The 17,477-nt window shown below is 53.3% G+C and overlaps 3 pseudogenes; 2 read left to right on the top strand and 1 right to left on the bottom strand.

The window, feature by feature from the left end:
• Window positions 1–4,954: 4,954 nt before the first annotated feature.
• Window positions 4,955–5,330, top strand: LOC142593313 (histone H2A.V pseudogene; annotated as a pseudogene).
• Window positions 5,331–12,934: 7,604 nt separating this feature from the next.
• Window positions 12,935–16,417, top strand: LOC142593180 (syntabulin-like; annotated as a pseudogene).
• Window positions 16,418–16,718: 301 nt separating this feature from the next.
• Window positions 16,719–17,094, bottom strand: LOC142593301 (histone H2A.V pseudogene; annotated as a pseudogene).
• Between the last annotated feature and the right edge of the window lie 383 nt (window positions 17,095–17,477).

Here is a 17,477-nt window from a genome sequence, read left to right as displayed (position 1 = left end):
CCCATGCCCCGGCTCCACCTGAACTTTACCAGAGGTTTATCACAGCAATTCAATACCTTGTTACCCAAGCGCTTGTGTGCAGGAAGTTTTATTCTCCAGACTACTCTGTTGTATGGGGCAAGGTTCTCATCCTCCCTTCCCACTTCTTTACGGGGGACAGAGCCAGAGCGTGAACTAACACAGGTCCTGTTCCGCTTGTCTCCCCCACATTTTTTGACCCCCTAAGTGTTGCTTTGGTCTTCTGTGTGGGACTGGTTTTGTAATGGAGGGGTGTTTTATGCATTACTGAAAGTTGTTGACAGACACCAAAGGGAATACGTCGCCTAGCTTCCACTTGCTAAGGCTCTTCCTGTCTTAAACGGAGAGCAAGAGGCTCCTCTGGAGGATGAGTCAGAACGACAACCCAATTTCGGCTTCCTCGTTACCCCGCTACTCTCAGTCGCTGTCTGGAGGATCTCGCCTCTCTCTCCCTTGACTAGCACAAGCACAAGCACCGTTCTGACTTGGGCAGCTGAACCAGTGAGGTGTAAGGGCTCACTGCCCAGTCAGAAATCGTTGCTAACGGGAGAGTCACAACATCATTCTGGAACAACCGGGCAACGCAAGGGACCGGAGGCAAAGCAGCAGGATGAAATATAAAAGTCTAAAATGAGCAGTACACATGGAAAGACAGAGGTGGAGCGTATTCACATGCACACCATCAGGCTCTCAATAGGTAGCACTTAGGCTCCTACCTCATCACAACACTGAATGGCCCTCTGCCCGCCTAAAGTCTACATGTCTTTCTTGACGTATGCTTTCTGAAGCAGGGGCTTGTCTCGTCCAAATTAGCTACTAACAATAATCTGGTGTGTGCATATGGCACCCTATTTCTGGAGCGCAAAATTTGTGTAGTGGACATTCCCAGGATGGTCAAAGGTATTTTGTCTGCCAGTCGTCAGGTTCATGCTCCACCATACTTAGTAAGAGAGAGACCTGTGACGTGGGGATAGCAGTGAGGTTTTCCCGGAATCTCCGTTGTTCCAAGTGTCACCTTACTTGGTTGACGCTGTTCTGAGGATTGCAGCCTAGCATCTTTACTAGTGAAAGGCTTCAGCTCAAGTTAGAAAAGCAAAAGCCCAGCAAGAAGTTAATCTGGCCAGTGTTGTAAAAGATCATAAGAAATGCTTTTATAAGTACATCAGCAATAAAAGGAGAGCCAAGGAGGATCTCCAGCCTTTGCTGGATGTGGGGGGGAACATTGTCACCGAGGACAAGGAAAGGGCTGAGGTACTTAACGCCGCCTTTGCCTCTGTGTTTAACAGCCAGACCAGTCATCCCCAGGGTACTCAGGCCCCTGAGCTAGAAGATAGGGACGGGGACCAGAATGGAGCCCTCATAGTCCAGGAGGAAGCAGTTAACGACCTGCTACGCCACCTGGACGCTCACAAGTCTATGGGGCCAGGTGGGATCCACCCAAGAGTACTGAGGGAGCTGGCAGAGGAGCTCACCAAGCCACTTTCCATCATCTGTCAGCAGTCCTGGTTAACAGGGGAGGTCCCTGAGGACTGGAGGCTTGCCAACGTGACACCCACCTACAAGAAGGGCCGGAAGGAGGACCTGGGGAACTACAGGCCTGTCCGCCTGACCTCGGTGCCGGGAAAGATTATGGAGGTTCATCTTGAGTGAACTCAACAGGCAAGTGCCGGTCAACCAGGGGATCAGGCCCAGTCAGCATGGGTTCATGAAAGGCAGGTCCTGCTTGACCAAGCTGATCTCCTTTTATGATCTGGTGAGCCGCCTGGTAGATGATGGAAAGGCTGTGGATGTCATTTACCTGGACTTTAGCAAAGCCTTTGACACAGTCTCCCATAATATTCTCCTTGGGAAGCTGGCAGCTCATGGCTTGGACGGGTGTAGTCTTGGCTGGGTAAAAAAACTGGCTGGGCGGCCGAGCCCAGAGAGTAGTGGTGAATGGAGTTAAGTCCAGTTGGCGGCCGGTCACGAGCGGTGTTCCCCAGGGCTCTGTTTTGGGGCCAGCCTTGTTTAATATCTTTATCGATGATCTGGATGAGGGGATTGAGTGCAGCCTCAGTAAGTTTGCAGGTGGCACCAAGTTGGGTGGGAGTGTCGATCTGCTGGAGGGTAGGATGGCCCTGCAGAGGGACCTGGACAGGCTGGACCGATGGGCCGAGGCCAGCTGTATGAGGTTTAACAAGGCCAAGTGCCGGGTCCTGCACTTGGGTCACAACAACCCCATGCAACGCTACAGGCTCGGGGAAGAGTGGCTGGAAAGCTGCCTGGCTGAAAAGGACCTGGGGGTGTTGGTCGACAGCCGGCTGAACATGAGCCAGCAGTGTGCCCAGGTGCCCAAGAAGGCCAAGAGCATCCTGGCTTGTATCAGGAATAGTGTGGCCAGCAGGAGCAGGGAGGTGATTGTCCCCCTGTACTCGGCGCTGGTGAGGCCGCGCCTGGAACACTGTGTCCAGTTTTGGGCCCCTCAATACAGGAAAGACACTGAGGTGCTGGAGCGCATTCAGAGAAGGGCAACAAAGCTGGTGAAGGGTCTGGAGCACAGGCCTTATGAGGAGCGGCTGAGGGAACTGGGATTGTTTAGCCTAGAGAAGAGGAGGCTGAGGGGAGACCTTATCGCTCTCTACAGCTACCTGAAAGGAGGTTGTAGTGAGGTGGGTGTTGGTCTCTTCTCCCACGTAGTTAGCGATAGGACGAGAGGAAATGGGCTCAAGCTGCGCCAGGGGAGGTTTAGGTTGGATATTAGGAGAAATTTATTCACGGAGAGGGTAGTCAAGCATTGGAACAGGCTGCCCAGAGAGGTGGTGGAGTCACCATCACTGGAAGCGTTCAAAAAACGGGTAGATGTGGCACTTTGGGACATGGTTTAGTCTAGTCTACCCTTGATTGGTTTAGTGTGGACTTGGTAGTGTAAGTTAATGGTTGGACTGGATGATCTTAAAGGTCTTTCCCAACCTAAACGATTCTATGATTCTAAGTGCTTAATTTTCATCAAATTCCTCCCTGGCCCCACTAAAAAGTGTCCGATTGGACTTGTTTCAGAAGGGATGTGTCTGTGTCCAAGTATTTCAAGAGAAATCCAAAACTGTATTACAGTTGGTAACACTGCGTATAAAATATTGCTCTCTTGGCCTTGAACAGACAGACTCCCAAGTAGGAATAAGGCATTTTCTGTAAGGTGTTCCAAGGAGCAAGATGCTGTCACGGCCGTCTTTGTGGACTCCTGGGGACTCTGTTACGTCAGCTTGTCAGTTCTCTTCCTTAATTGTAACGCTTAACGAACCCTCCTGAATCTCTGTTGCAAACACAAGCAATTCAGAACCCGGGCATCACAGGGATGCCAAAGGTCTCTGAGTCGCCCCTGTAAGCATCGGTGCCTATCACCCTCTTGAGCGTTGCCAATGCTCCCCGCACGCTGGCCAATTAATCCTCCTCCCTTGTGGCTTGCTAAGAACTCCCTTCTTCCCAGAAGCTGCAGAGCAGTGCAGGGCATCGTCTGGCTTCACTAGACCTCTTCTGCTCTAGGTTGCACACGGAAACAGTACACTTGCTTTGCTGGAGGGGAAAAGAGGAGGCCAGTGAGGTTTAAATGGCCAGAGGTGGTGTTGAAAGGTCGGGTGGAGCCAGACAAACCCCACTCTTTCATCTGTTGGCTGGTGTTGCCCTCCTCTGATCTATGCACAGATCTCAAGGTTTGGACACGGGGAAAGCGTGGTTTGGTGGGCACAGTGGCATCTCCGTGGGCACACCGAGACTGCACGACTCTCGGCCGGGTTAAGCAAGCCCTTCCAGACTTCTCTTACATGCCAGGAAGACGGACGCTCCCCCGGCAGTGCAGAAACGAGACGTTACAAGCTTCTGGAAGATTGCATCGGGTTGAAGATTAGGTCACTTGCACCTGCAAATGCAGCGTGGGTGCGGCAGAGCGGGTGGCTCAGCTGAGATGGGGTATTTTTTACAGCTTTGCCACAATAAAACTCTCACACGCATTTAACGCTCCTAACAGGCTTTACTGAACTTGTGACTGGAAAGGGAATTTACGACAAAGCAATTAAATAAACACTAAGTTAAAGCACAGTACTATTGTACGTAATGTTCCAAAGGGCTTGAGTCACTATCAGGTTCCGACACATTAAGACTTTAAAACAACATTAATATTCAAAGTGTACCCACGCCTATACTTATCATCGTAACACGTTTCAACACTCCCAACAATGTACATTTGTGCTTACGGTCCCCGCATACGCTCAAGACCCATGAAATGCTGCAGCGCACTTGTACGGTTGAGAAGAGCACTGCATGAGACAGGCACGAACCATGTGCTGGAAGCTGCCTGCGGAATATGGGGTTTACCTCTAAATCAAACTGACTCTCTGGACAACAAATGGAAAGCGCTAGCACGCCTTCTGGAGCACACGTGTCATACCCGAGGGGGGAACGAGTCTCCGTGTCACTCAATTAACACTGTAGTTTCACAGATGCTGTAGGTTAGTGCTGCCTAAAGAAGTACCCCACCTTTCTCTGGCCGTTTGTTCCCATGCACATCTCCGGCTACCCTTGAGCCAGTGCAAAGCACTTGTACATTTGCGCAGTGGACCAGCCAGGGAAACTGATTGAGCTTCACGCCAATTCAGCCAGCACACACAAAAGAGCGCTAGCTCTGATTCTCCTTGATTTCCCTGGTCACGTTCGCTGGGCAGCTGTGCTGGCACCAGAAAGACACCAGCACAGGGGAGGGACGCGCTGCCTGGGAGCAGGAGGACAATTTCTGTAGGCAGCAGTACTGCAAAAAACACCAGTTTAGCTGCTTGCTAACTGGAGTCACCGACCTCGCCACACAGCCAGCAGCCTCGTGCTCGCTCCAGACGCTTATTGTCTGGCGGCTCCTGTGGCGGCTCCCGCGTGGACTCGGGACCGGAGCTCGGGAGGTGGCGGTGGCACCATGGCTGGTGGCAAAGCAGGAAAGCACAGTGGGAAGGCCAAGGCAAAGGCAGTGTCGCGCTCACAGAGAGCTGGGCTGCACTTCCCTGTGGGCAGGATCCACAGACACTTGAACACTCGCACCGCCAGCCTACGGGCAAGTGGGTGCCACCGCTGCCGTCTACAGCGCTGCCATCCTTGAGGACCTCACCGCCCAAGTGCTGGAGCTGGCAGGCAACACGTCAGAGGATCTCAAAGTCAAGCGGATCGCTCCTCGTCACTTGCAGCTGGCAATCCGCAGCAATGAAGAGTTGGATTCCCTGATCAAAGCCACCATCGCCGGTGGAGGTGCCATCCCCCACATCCACAAGTCCCCCATTGGAATGAAGGGACAATAAAAAACGGCATGGAGAGGGGAAAAAAAAAGCAGCCCCCTCCCTGCCATCATCATCGTACTCTACCTAGCACAGAAGAAATCTTGGGGATATGTGGAATTTTTTTTTTTTTAAGGAATAGTTCAAAGGAAGAGCATAGACAATTGACTGTAGAGAGGAGGAAACATCGGTAGGGGCTTTAGATTCAAAGTTTGGCACAAAGTTGTACCTCGTTGGGCAGCACCCCTTGGTGTGGTGGTCGAGGGGCTCAGCTGCTCCCCTGGGTTTTACACAAATATGGAACTGACCTCCTCCCAGCGCTGCCATGCTACCTGCACTCTGGAAAGGGCAGGGGAGATACCCTATGAATATCTGGGGGCAGCAGGGCAGTGCAGGATGGGGAGGAAGAGCCCAAGCAGCAGGTGAAGCTCCACCATGTTTCAAGGGAGGACAGATGGATGGCGATTGATTGATTGATTGCTGGCTGGGAGGCACGCGCAGGCCGGCTGCGCTAAGGCGTTGGCTTCCCGCCCGCAGCATACTTGACCACGTATGGGCCGAGGAGCTGGGCCCATGTCAATAGAGTCTTGGGTGGGGCGAGACCCTCTCAGCACAACGGGCTCCCTTCTTTGAGCTGCCTGCTGGGCGATGGATGAAGATGGGCTACTGTGGGGACTGGGGTTGGTGTAGCAATTTTGCTCTCTTGGTTTGCATCCTGTCACCTTGGGACATGCAGCAGGGGACAGAGAGCCGGTCACTCAGTGAGCAGAGCTTAACAGTGACACCAGTTTAACTGGCAGAAGGGGTTATTCAAAGTCTCTTAACAACCTAATTTGACTTGGGTGCCCCCCTGTTTCTCCTTAAAGCCCTTGCAACTATTATGATCATTTCTTATTCCAGAAACACCTCAAAGCACGAGCTGAGCTGAGGGCCGAGGTGTGCTCGGGCCCGCAGTCGCTTAACGGGCGTCAAGGATGTGCCAGGCTGCAGGAAGCAAAGCAAGGGAGGATGCAGGACAAGAACTGTCTTGGTCACAGTGTCTCCACTGCCGAGCCAGGACTCAGGACCAGTCTGCCTGATCCCGGGCAGGGCCCCCCCCCCCCCCCCAGCAAATGCCACGGCCTCTGCGGCTGCTTTGCCTCCAAATGTGCTTTACTTCCAGAGGTGCTTAGCCTCTGAAAGGTGCTTTGCCTCCAAAGGCAGCCTTGCCCTTGCCGCAGGCCGCTGTGGCCTCGGGGTGCCGGTCCCAGTGCCACCTGCTCCTCTGCACCCAGGAGACCTCCAGTGATGGGAAAGGAGCAGGCTTGACATTCCTCCAGGCCACCTCCTGGCCAAATCTGGGCCGACGCAAGTCTTCTCCATGGTCCACCACAGCCTGCAGAGGAGACCTGAATTTCAAAGCTACAAAGCATGTGCTTTTTGTTACCATTATTGTTACTAATGTTATTTTCAGGTCTTTCTGCATCACGAAGACGGGAAATCTTGTCCAACGCCATGTTCTGTTCCCCGTGGGGGTCAGCCGTTACGGTGCAGGGAGGCGGACAGCCCTCTCTCCCCAGAGCAAACCTCTCTGCCCTGCCAGCCCTCCTGTGTTACTCTACCAGCTGTATTTTCAGCCGCTCATCGGCCGATCACAGCTTCTCTGGTGCTCAGCAAATCCCGTTTAGGGGTCGAGCTGGCCCTCATTTGTCTTGCTTCCTGGTGCCATGCTCTGTTCTGACATTTGGGTGAGGGGAGGAGGTGTTTCCACCTTCTTATTTACATAGATATAAAATGGAAAGTGTTTAACATACTAACTCTGAGGAGGAACAACGTATCGGCATGATAAAGGAGTAGCTATGATCCCGGGCGCAGCTTCCGGTCCCGGTCTTTGTTTCTCAAGCGGCAAGCCTGGGCTCTGGGCAGCCCCACACCAGGATGCTCCTTGTGCTCATGCTGGAGGAGGGGTTTGGGCTTTCTGGAAGGCTTTTCCACCTGAACCTCCACGGCTGCGCTCCACGGCCGTGACTTCCACCTTCCCCACGGGAGGTGGAGAACACGTTCCTGCCAGCCTCTTCCTCGCCTGCAGACTGTCACCATCCTTGCCCTTCACCTTCCTCAGACTAAGCAGCCCCAGCGCTGCAGAGCCGGGGGTGGCTGCGGGGCCACCGGCCCTGCAGCAGAGAAGGTCACCTCTGCGTGTGTGGGGCGGGCGGGAAGGTGCTGGCTCCCAGCTGCCCTCCTGGCGCTTCCCCCTGGGCCGTGGGTGCTGAATCACTCACGGGGCGTGGGGGGGGGGGGGGGGGTGTGGGTGGGTACAGTCTTTCCTCGCAACCCGTGTGGATGCAGACACCGCTTCGGCGCCACAGAGTGGGCGCTTTTAACAAATTCCCCGGTCCCGACGCCGGCAGCACCTGAGGGCGGCGGGGCGGGCCAAGATGGCGGCGGGGCGGGCCAAGATGGCGGCGGGGCGGGCCAAGATGGCGGCGGGGGGCGGGCGGTACTTGTGCACGGCGGGCTGGATCCCTTCCTCGTGCGGGGGGTGCGGGCGCAGCTCGGACCTACGGAGGTGAGGGGGGAACCGGCGCCGGTGCCCAGTCGGGGCGGTCCGGTCCGGTCCGGTCCGGTCCGGATCGGATCGGATCGGATCGGATCGGATCGGATCGGATCGGCGGGGGACGCGGGCTCGTTCGCTTCGCGCCCCAGAGCCGGGCGGCCGCGGCGTGGGCCGTGCCGCCAGCTGCGTGGGGCCCCCGGGGTCTGGTCTTGGTCTTAGTCTTGGTCGGAAGGGACCTCTAAGGAGCGTCTGGTGCCGCCCCTGCCGTGGGCAGGGACACCTGCCGCTGGGTCAGGCTGTGTCCCCTCGCCACCCGGGCTGAGCGGAGGTCTGCGCCGCCCTCCTCCCTGCGAAGGGGCGAGCGGGTGCGAGGGGCTGCTGGGCTGCTGCCAGTGCTCAGGCAAAACCCCTTCCCGGTTTGGCTTGGTTTCTGGTTTTCCCCGGAGGTGGGCTGCGCCTCGGGAGAGGTCCTCTTCAGCACGGAGGCGGAGCCGGGCGAGCTGAGGAAAGTGCAGTCTGGAGAGCAACTGTTTGTGCTGCTTAAGAAACACCCCCCGCTTGCAGTTTCTAGAGAGAAAGGTACGGCGCTGACTCCTTCCCTCGGGTCGTCCCCTCCGCTTTGCTCACAGGGTGGGTGCTCAGAAACGTGAAGCCCCAGTTCAAGTCCTCTTTATAAAGGTAATGTTTGATTTATTTAGTTACTGTCAGCCATAGTTGTAATTGACAGCAATCGATTCTGAAGTAGCCTTCACCCAGATATGTTTTCAGTTCTTTCTGTTGTGCTGAAGGTAGCTTACCCGCTTGTGTTCTGCTGGCACTGTACATAGATGTGTATGTGTAACGCCAGCCCCACGACCCCCCTCCCCCCACCCACCCCCCCCCAAAAAAAAAAAACCCAAACCCAAGCCCCACCCCATCCTGGAACCGCAGTCCAGTTCTGGATCCGTTGTGTGCATTTTAACGATGAGTCATTTTCTTCTAGGCAAAGTGGATCCAGACGTCCATCTTGCGTCACTTCACACGTTCAGTGCACAGATTTCTTGTAAATCTCAGCTACTGAGGTCCCGTTCTCTGTCAGTGCTGGAGTAAGAATTTCAAGTCAGATGGGTTGATATCTGTGTGCCGGTGGGATTTTATTTGGGAGACCACAAATAGCCTTCAGGCTTTGAGGCTCAAATTTCACCATGGTTCTAAATGAGAACTAGAAATACCTTCCCCCTTCCGCCCCCCACCTTGACCAGCTTCAAGGTTTTTAAGGGAACTGGCGTGTCTATTCCTCGTGCCTCTCTTGTCGTAGCCAAGTCAAGTGGACTACCCATGGGCGTAAGTTTGGGCGTGCGTTGGAAACTTTGCAGGATTGAAGGCAGGTTGATGACTAGCAAGGAGAGATTTCCCTTCTAAAAGAATAAACTCGTGGCTTTTATTGTGAGCTGAATTAATGTTTGCGTCTGTCTTTCAATCCTGGAAAGCGTCCCACATCTCTTAGTCCTGCTTTCTGGGGAGGATGGCATGGTAGGCGGGTCCTCCGTCCCTGGGAATGGCTCTCGGAGGTGGTCTGGTTGTCTAGAGCTGCTGAATTGTTCTGCAGAATTCAGCCCTCGCAGGATTTAATCTTGGTTCTGCAGAGCTTGTAATCAGAGGGCTGCCTGGGTCTTTGCTGGTGGGGCGTGTGGGTGTTGAGAGCTCAGCTGTGCCTGTGGTGTCTGCTGGCGCTGTGGTTCCTGGATTTGCGCATTGATGCAATCTGAGCACAGTCTCTGTTAACAGCTGTTCTCAGTCCGTACGTAGGAGAACAGAGTGCTGAGACCAAACTACTTGGCCTGAAACTGCTTTTTCTTCCAGGGAGAATGCTGCATGAGATTAAAAGCCTTTGTCACTGAGGAGCCAAAGTACTGGCTGGATGTTACCTCTATTTGGAGAAACCTTCTTGGGTGTGAGGGGAAGAAAAAAGCCGATGTCTCTCAAGAAAACCCATTGCCTCTCAAGAGAAGATGAGAAGGAGAGACAAATATTGCAACTAAAAGGCGGAAAACAGAACAAGTGCGAGAGACTGCGCCTGAGGAATGCCAAGCGGCAGCTGGAGAGAGGTGTGCGGTACCAGAGCGAAAGAGTGATCCGGACTGCCGGACTGAAAGCAAGACTTCCTTGGGAGAGCCTTCCAAAAGCAGTGGAGAGAAGCCTGTTGCGAATGAGCAGCTTAGCTTGAGTTTGAGAGTTTGTTGTCGTTGTGGTGGAGCGATTGCCAAACTACTTCCTTCACAGGTATGCTAAAGTATGTCTGTTTGAAAAGAATTTAGCAAAGGTGAAGGGCGATGGGTAGTTTATTTGTCGCTTCAGTTGTGTGTTGCATGTTTTAGAATAACAAACCGATGTAAGCTTTTTGTGTCTTTTCTCAAAAAAAAGGCCTGAAGCTGCATTCCCCTCAAACAAGTTTGAAGGGCTGCTGTTAATTTCTGGGCGCTGTTACCCTGAATAGTTTTCAAATCAGTGCCCTTCACTGAGGATAGGCAAAGGTAAGAGGTTGAGGTAGCTGGGCACGTGGAGTCAGAGGAGTGATCTGACAGTAGTTTACAGCTACTTAAAGGGCCATTGCAAGGACAGTGGAGCCAGCCTCCTCTCAGTTGCGGCAGACAGCGTAGAAGAAGGGGCAAAAGCCAGAACTTGCAGCTTGGGTGGGCTCTGGTTGGGCACTGGGGAGAACTTGTTCCCCAGGAGGGTGGTGCAGGCCTGGGATGTGTCCTGGGGGGTGGCTCTTGGTGCTTGGGAGAGAGTGGTGGCGTAGAGACCTCCAGGGGCCCTTTCCGTCCAGCACTCTTCTCCTCTATAGTGTCTTTCTACTGTGAGGAAAATAAAAAAAAAAAAAAACCCAAAACACCAAACCCCGTGTAGCTGCAGTTTGTGTAGATTTCTCTTACTTGAAGATAACAGTAGTTTAACTAGATTTTTGCTTCCCTGCTAAAGCTAGTACCTTGGGAAGGTGGGGCACGTGAGCCTGCCGCCATGAATGTTAGCTTAAATTTGTGCTGTGTCTTTGAACTCTCATACTCTGAAGGTAGACAGAGCTTTCTAGATGCCATAAAAGCATTAAAACTGTGAGTTGTAGTTGTGCGCTCGCAGGTTTTCTCTTAGGTAATCTAGCTTACAGCCATCGGAAATATTTTGTGCGTGTGGTATACAATTCTGAAACGATGACAACTTTTGTTGTACCTTGGGCGGGGCTTGAACTTTCGCCTCCCGCGCGCCGGTTGAGCGATAGTCATTTTGTCCCGCGGTGTGTCTGCTGTGCCGCTCGCTCGCTCGCTCGCTGTGCCCTGCTGTACGTCTTCTGGTCTTTGTATGAGTTGTTGTCCTAGGGATAGAGAGAGACTCTTTCTTTTCCCAGGACTGTGCCGTGAAGGCTGTGATCTGTAGTTTTGTTAATTCTGTTCTTTGTGCTGCCCGTGACTGTTCTTCCCCCTTGCAGGAGATCGGAAGAGCCGTCGGCATAGCGCTCATGGAGCAGTGTGGGTGGCGGGCTGGTCTGCGGGACCCCGATCTAGAGGTAGCGGTGCTTGTCTGCCAGATGGCCTGTCGCTGCTTCCGGAATTGCCCCCGATCTCTTTTGTTTTGTCCTCCGCTCCCTTTGCGCGCAGAACCGTAGCCTCTCCCCTGTTTGTCTTTCTGCTGCTGAATTCAACTAGGCATCGTCTGGTAGTGCTGAGCAAAGCTTTCCAGTGGCCTGTGTGTGCGCACCTTCCAGAGCGCTTGAGCTCCGGTCCTAACCACGGGAGCGGCCAGCATGGGCCTGTAGGCCAGGGGAAGGATCCATACAGGCGATGTCTCAGGATCTGGCACGCTTACAAACTGCTGGACTCGGATTCTGTTGAAAATGGAGGTCGCCTGAGCCATTGGGCAGCTAGTTTAGCCTCTGTAGAGGCAGAGAGCGAGCAGCAAGGTGGTGTTCTTGAGCTCTTGAGATGAATCCTAGCCCGGTCTCCTGCGTTCCTCATCAGGTCTCTGACCACTCTGCTGTTAGCCCTTATTGAAGCCAAGTACAGTCTCCGTCTCTTTTATTGCCTCGTTTGGTTTTTTGTTTTGTAGTTTTAACAGAAAGGGAAGTCAGTCTTAGCCACTCAGTTGTGGAAGAAAGTTTGTGTTTGAAGATGGCGCTTGGATCGTCAAGTGGGTCTCATTAGATGCCTTTTCCTCTTCCGTTCATCCCTGATAAGCTTAGGCACCCTCTGTTTGTCCTTTTTCTGAGGACCGCTGCCCAAGGCGCCCTAGCGTCGCACAGGGCGATTCTGTATCTCATGTTGCACCGTGAATTTAGTTAGTCAGCAGGAGTGAAGTATTTTTAGGACATAAGCTAACTAAATGGCACTGAAGAGAAAGAAGTGCTCTACAACTTCCGAGAGATAATATTGGAATATAATCCGAACGTAAATATTTTGAGCAAAAGAGGCTTAACAAGTTAGGTAAAACTGATTAGCATTCCTAATTTTGAACCCCAATCCACAAGTTCCCGTTAAATTAAAGTGGCCTAGAAAAGGGACCTTTTAGTTCTGTGTCAGAAATGTTATGATCCACGCCCTTCTGAACAGTTATTGTCGATGTGGCTTAGTAGAGACGTAGGCAATTAGTGGTTGGGCTGTGGCCTCTCAAGACAGGTATCTCCTTTTGTTCACAAGGCTCTCAGGCTGCAGCAAGCACCCAGAGGTCACAGCGCAAACGCAGGATCCAAGAAAGGAGTCAGCAAGTTAGAAAGGAGGCATGGGCAAGTAGAAGGCAAAAGCCTGAATCCCATCTGTCCTAAGTAATGATCTGCTGAGCTCCGGGCTGGCGGCACAGGCCACCTGCGGTTCAGGGTCTCGGGCACAAATCTTCTGCACTTAGGTACTTATCTCCTTCCTTACAAAGGAGAAACAAACAAAAAACAAAATAAAAGGAGATCCCTGAAGATCCCTGAAGAACGTGCAGTGGCTGATGACTTCAGGACTGTCTGTCTTCCCGGCCACTCACAGCTACCTATCTGGTTTAGTGTTTAGACAGCTTTGTGTGTAAAATAAGGCACACAATGTGTTGCGTGATGAGGCTAATCCAATGTGCTTTAACCATGTTGGTTCCCTCCAGCCGAGGCCCTTGTGGTCGGAATAATGGATCCTTATCCTGCAAGCGCAGAGCCAGCCCACGGGCTTCCCGTGAAAAGGACCCCTAGTCAAGACTGTGCAAAACCCAGCGGAGTTCCTGCTGACATCCGCCAGCATTATGGGGCTTCTTCAGCCAGCAGCAGCAACTCGGGCTCCTGCAAAGGAAGCAACAGCGGCCCAGTGATGAGGCGAGTGTGTATTTCAGCATCCCGGTGTTCAGTGGCACTGACTGACCTCCTCTGCACTGTAACGTGGCATCAGCTGTCTGGGTTGCCAAGCAGGTCATCTTGCTCCTCGGCGTCAGTGTGACTCCTCATGTTGGTGGCTCGACAGTCAACGGGGTGCTCCATCCCTATTGTTTCATATGGTATTCATTCATCCATGTTGTTTCAGCACTGTAAAAGTCAAGGTTGCTTTTAGTCAACGCCCTTTGTAGCTGCATTTCCCTCCGAGGCAGGCTCCTTCCTGTGGTTTCATGCCATCAGTTCTCCTGTGCATTCACTGGTTCTTTCGTGTAAGGGTGCTTTTGCTTTGGAGAGAGCTGGGTGGGGTGGTATAGCAACTATAATACACTGGGGTGAAAATTCAGCCTGCCCAGCCTTAGGCACCTCCCTGTGCAGTTTCCTGTACAGGGAAGAAAAGAGATGCCTGCCAGCGCACACAACACATGTTGCAGAGAAGAAATTGCCACCACGCTGCTGCTGTTTCCCTCCCTCCCTCTCTGTCTCTCTCGGGCAATTCAACAGCCAAGCATGTCAGGTGCACACCTAAAGCTAGCTAGGATGAATCTAGGTTTCAGGGTGCTCAGCTTCCTAACTCACGTGTGGAGCTGAACTCGGTCCGTACGCTACCTCACCTGGCCGTCCTGCAGCTGGGCGCCCTTGCCAGCGGCCCGGCTGCCTGCTCGTGGGCACACCACGTGTTTTGGGTGAGGGGGTGGCTCGGGGTTTGAAGTGAAATGTCTCATTTGATGTAATGGCACTGAAGACAAGTACCATAAATAGTAAATTTTGTGCGATAGCCACAAATGAGGCGTTTCCTCAAGTACTTTGATTTGCCAGAGGGAGTCACTTGTGCAGACACTGAGGAGCCCCAAAGGCGTCAAGCTTTGTATCAGTCTGTGGGATGTTTTTCTTTTTGCCAGGACTGAAGAACTGCAGGAGTGATGTTAAGTGAGGGTTTGTTTTGTTGGTTTTTTTTTTTTTCCTTTTCAGGCGATCGGGGAGATACGTTTCTTGTGGTGAATCGCAGCACTAAGCCAGAAAATGCCAAGCCGTATTTGACTGCTCTGCAGCAGAAGGAAGTTCCAGTACAGCATTTGGAAACAAAGCTGAAGGAATCTGAGAGGAGAGGTAAGGAAAGGTAAAGAAAGGTCTATTTCACTTGAGAAATCAGAGTTGGAAAGATGTATTCAGGAGCATTTAGGGGTGGGAATCCAGAACATTTTGACTCATTTCTTGACCGCATCAAGGTTTCATTAAGAAATTTGAAAGACGATCAGGCGGATCAGGTTGTTCTCAGGTACTTCAGGTTTCACGGCGTGCTCAGTGAATACGTACCGTGCAGTTTAGTTATGAATATGGCTGCCTCTTTCCCCTGTTTTGAACTTTCCCAATAGAATATTTTTAAAGGGTAATATTTTCCCAGTGTGATTGAGCATTGAGACCTTTTGTACATAAGCCAGTTTCTACCTGCAAGACCTTAGTCCCCTGTTGTACCTCACTCACTGAAATATGACTGCAAGTGTCATCCTTCTCCCCTAATGAAAGAAAAGCTCTTACACAAACCAGGGTGCCTGCTTGTGTTTTTGTCGCTTAGGTGTTGAATTGTTCACAGTAGCCCTTTGTAGGTACGCTAAGCAAAGAAGCGACAACATGCATTACACAGCAGCAGGTGTCGTCTCTCTTGCTAAAGCCGCTCTCTGAGAGCTGGCTCTCCAGCAGACGCCACCCAAGCAGGCCCAGAGGGGTGTTTGTAAGGAGCCCCAAGGCAGAGTCCCAGGGAGCCCTTGGTCCAGCTTGGGATAGCCCGACCTCTGCATCTGCGAGGGCTGGATGTCTTGCAGGGGCCCCCTCTCCCCACGTGCTTGCAAGTCAAGGCAGCAGCCTCTGGCTCCGTGCTGGGCTGGGTGGGTGCAAAGCAAGCCAGGGGCCTGCAGCCCCGAGCCATCCTGCTGTCTGAGGCCAGCGTTGGCTCTGGCTGTATGTGAGGAGCTGCTGGCAAGCACGGGGGATGCGTGCAGGCAGCTGCTTCTCGTCTCCTCCAGGGCCGGGCAGTCGGTGAGACGTTAAGCACTGTACTGGCTGGCCCTAACCTAGAGGCCCCCGCTTGCACCTCAAAATGTCCAGGATCACAGCACAGCCCCGGAGGCTGCTGGCTGTGTGGCGAGGTCGGTGACTCCAGTCAGCAGTCAGCCGGCGTGTCTTGGCAGCCGGCTTACGTCTCCGCCAGCTCTCCCGGAGGCGGCAGGAAATGGTGCACGGAGGAATGTGCTTCCTTCTTGGAGCATCTCTGCAGCATAGCCATCCCAGTGCGGTGGAGCCTCACGTTGACTCTGTAACGAAACAGTGTCGCAATATTTTTATTTTGCTGCAGGGAAACAGAAGTAGAAGGGCTGAAAGCTTATCTGGGACACGTGAAGGAAGAGTGGATTGTAGAAGAGTGTAATGGTGTGGAGGTGGAGCTGGCCTTCTTGGAAGCAAGGAGGGAAATTGAAGAACTGAAGCAGGCTATTGAACAGCTTGTCTGAGAACGACAAAAAAAAAAATCAGAAATACTTCCTAGACATAAGCGTTGAAAACAAGAAACTGGAGTCTCTGCTGCAGAGCGTGGAGATGGCTCAGAACAGCTCTGTGAGAGATGAGCAGTGCCCGGAGTACACGTATGACTCGGAGGGGAAGGCGTTAGCGTTGTGTGCCACGGTGCCAGGCAGCCTCATCACGGAGGACCAAGCTCTGGAGGAGGTGGCAGGTAGTGGGCTGCTTCTTAACGAGGGCACGGCTAACGAGACTGATGCATTTGAAGAGAGTTTGACCGCCACAAGCTCTGAGGTGAGCGATCCAGCTCCCTCCAGTTCTGCAGTGAATCGAGAGACGCTTGAAAATGTTCTGGATGAAAAAGTAACTACTTCCCAGGAGGAGGAGGAGGAGGAGGAGGAGGAGCGGGGAGGTGGGAGAATGAGCAACGTGGTGGTGGAACAGGCCACGCAGACTGATGTGGCGCCATATAGCCTAGGTGTGGAGCAGCTCTTTCAAAACACCTTCAGAGCTCAAGATACGCGTGCCTGCCAGCCAGCAATCAATCAATTAATCGCCATCCTTCTGCCCATCTCCCTTGAAACATGGTGGAGCTTCAACTACTGCTTGGGCTCTTCCTCCCCATCCTGCACTGCCCTGCTGCCCCCAGATATTCATAGGGTATCTCCCCTGCCCTTTCCAGAGTGCAGGTAGCATGGCAGCGCTGGGAGGAGGTCGGTTCCATTTTTGTATAAAACCCAGGGGAGCAGCTGAGCCCCTCAACCACCACACCAAGGGGTGCCGCCCGACGAGGTACAACTTTGTGCCAAACTTTGAATCTAAAGCCCCTACCGATGTTTCCTCCTCTCTACAGTCAATTGTGTGTGCTCTTCCTTTGAACTATTCCTTAAAAAAAAAAAAATTCCACATATCCCCAAGATTTCTTCTGTGCTAGGTAGAGTACGATGATGGCAGGGAGGGGGCTGCTTTTTTTTTCCCCTCTCCATGCTGTTTTTTATTGTCCCTTCATTCCAATGGGGGACTTGTGGATGTGGGGGATGGCACCTCCACCGGCGATGGTGGCTTTGATCAGGGAATCCAACTCTTCATTGCTGCGGATTGCCAGCTGCAAGTGACGAGGAGCGATCCGCTTGACTTTGAGATCCTCTGACGTGTTGCCTGCCAGCTCCAGCACTTGGGCGGTGAGGTCCTCAAGGATGGCAGCGCTGTAGACGGCAGCGGTGGCACCCACTTGCCCGTAGGCTGGCGGTGCGAGTGTTCAAGTGTCTGTGGATCCTGCCCACAGGGAAGTGCAGCCCAGCTCTCTGTGAGCGCGACACTGCCTTTGCCTTGGCCTTCCCACTGTGCTTTCCTGCTTTGCCACCAGCCATGGTGCCACCGCCACGTCCCGAGCTCCGGTCCCGAGTCCACGCGGGAGCCGCCACAGGAGCCGCCAGGCAATAAGCCTCTGGAGCGGGAGGCGATGTGTGCGTGAGTGAGGAGCGGGCAGCAGAGGCACACCCTGCTCAACATCCAGCTGGCAGGATCCTCTGCTTCCCTGGGAGGCAACGGGCACTGCTGGCTCCCGAGGCCTGACCCTGAAGCGAGCTTGGCTGTGAGGTGACTTTGCACATATAGCCCTGCAAGGACCCAGTCAGCAGTGCCTGCGGAAAGCGCAGAGAGCCGCCTGCAGTTGTCTGCTGGCGGAGGGGCTGCCTTTCAACGGGGAATGAACTGAAGGACAAGGAGCCCCCAGGGCCAGGCGGCTGTTCGA

The sequence above is a fragment of the Pelecanus crispus genome, chromosome 3, assembly GCF_030463565.1.
Source record: "Pelecanus crispus isolate bPelCri1 chromosome 3, bPelCri1.pri, whole genome shotgun sequence".
In the NCBI taxonomy this organism is placed as follows: domain Eukaryota; kingdom Metazoa; phylum Chordata; class Aves; order Pelecaniformes; family Pelecanidae; genus Pelecanus; species Pelecanus crispus.
This window is presented reverse-complemented; position numbering and strand designations above follow the sequence as displayed.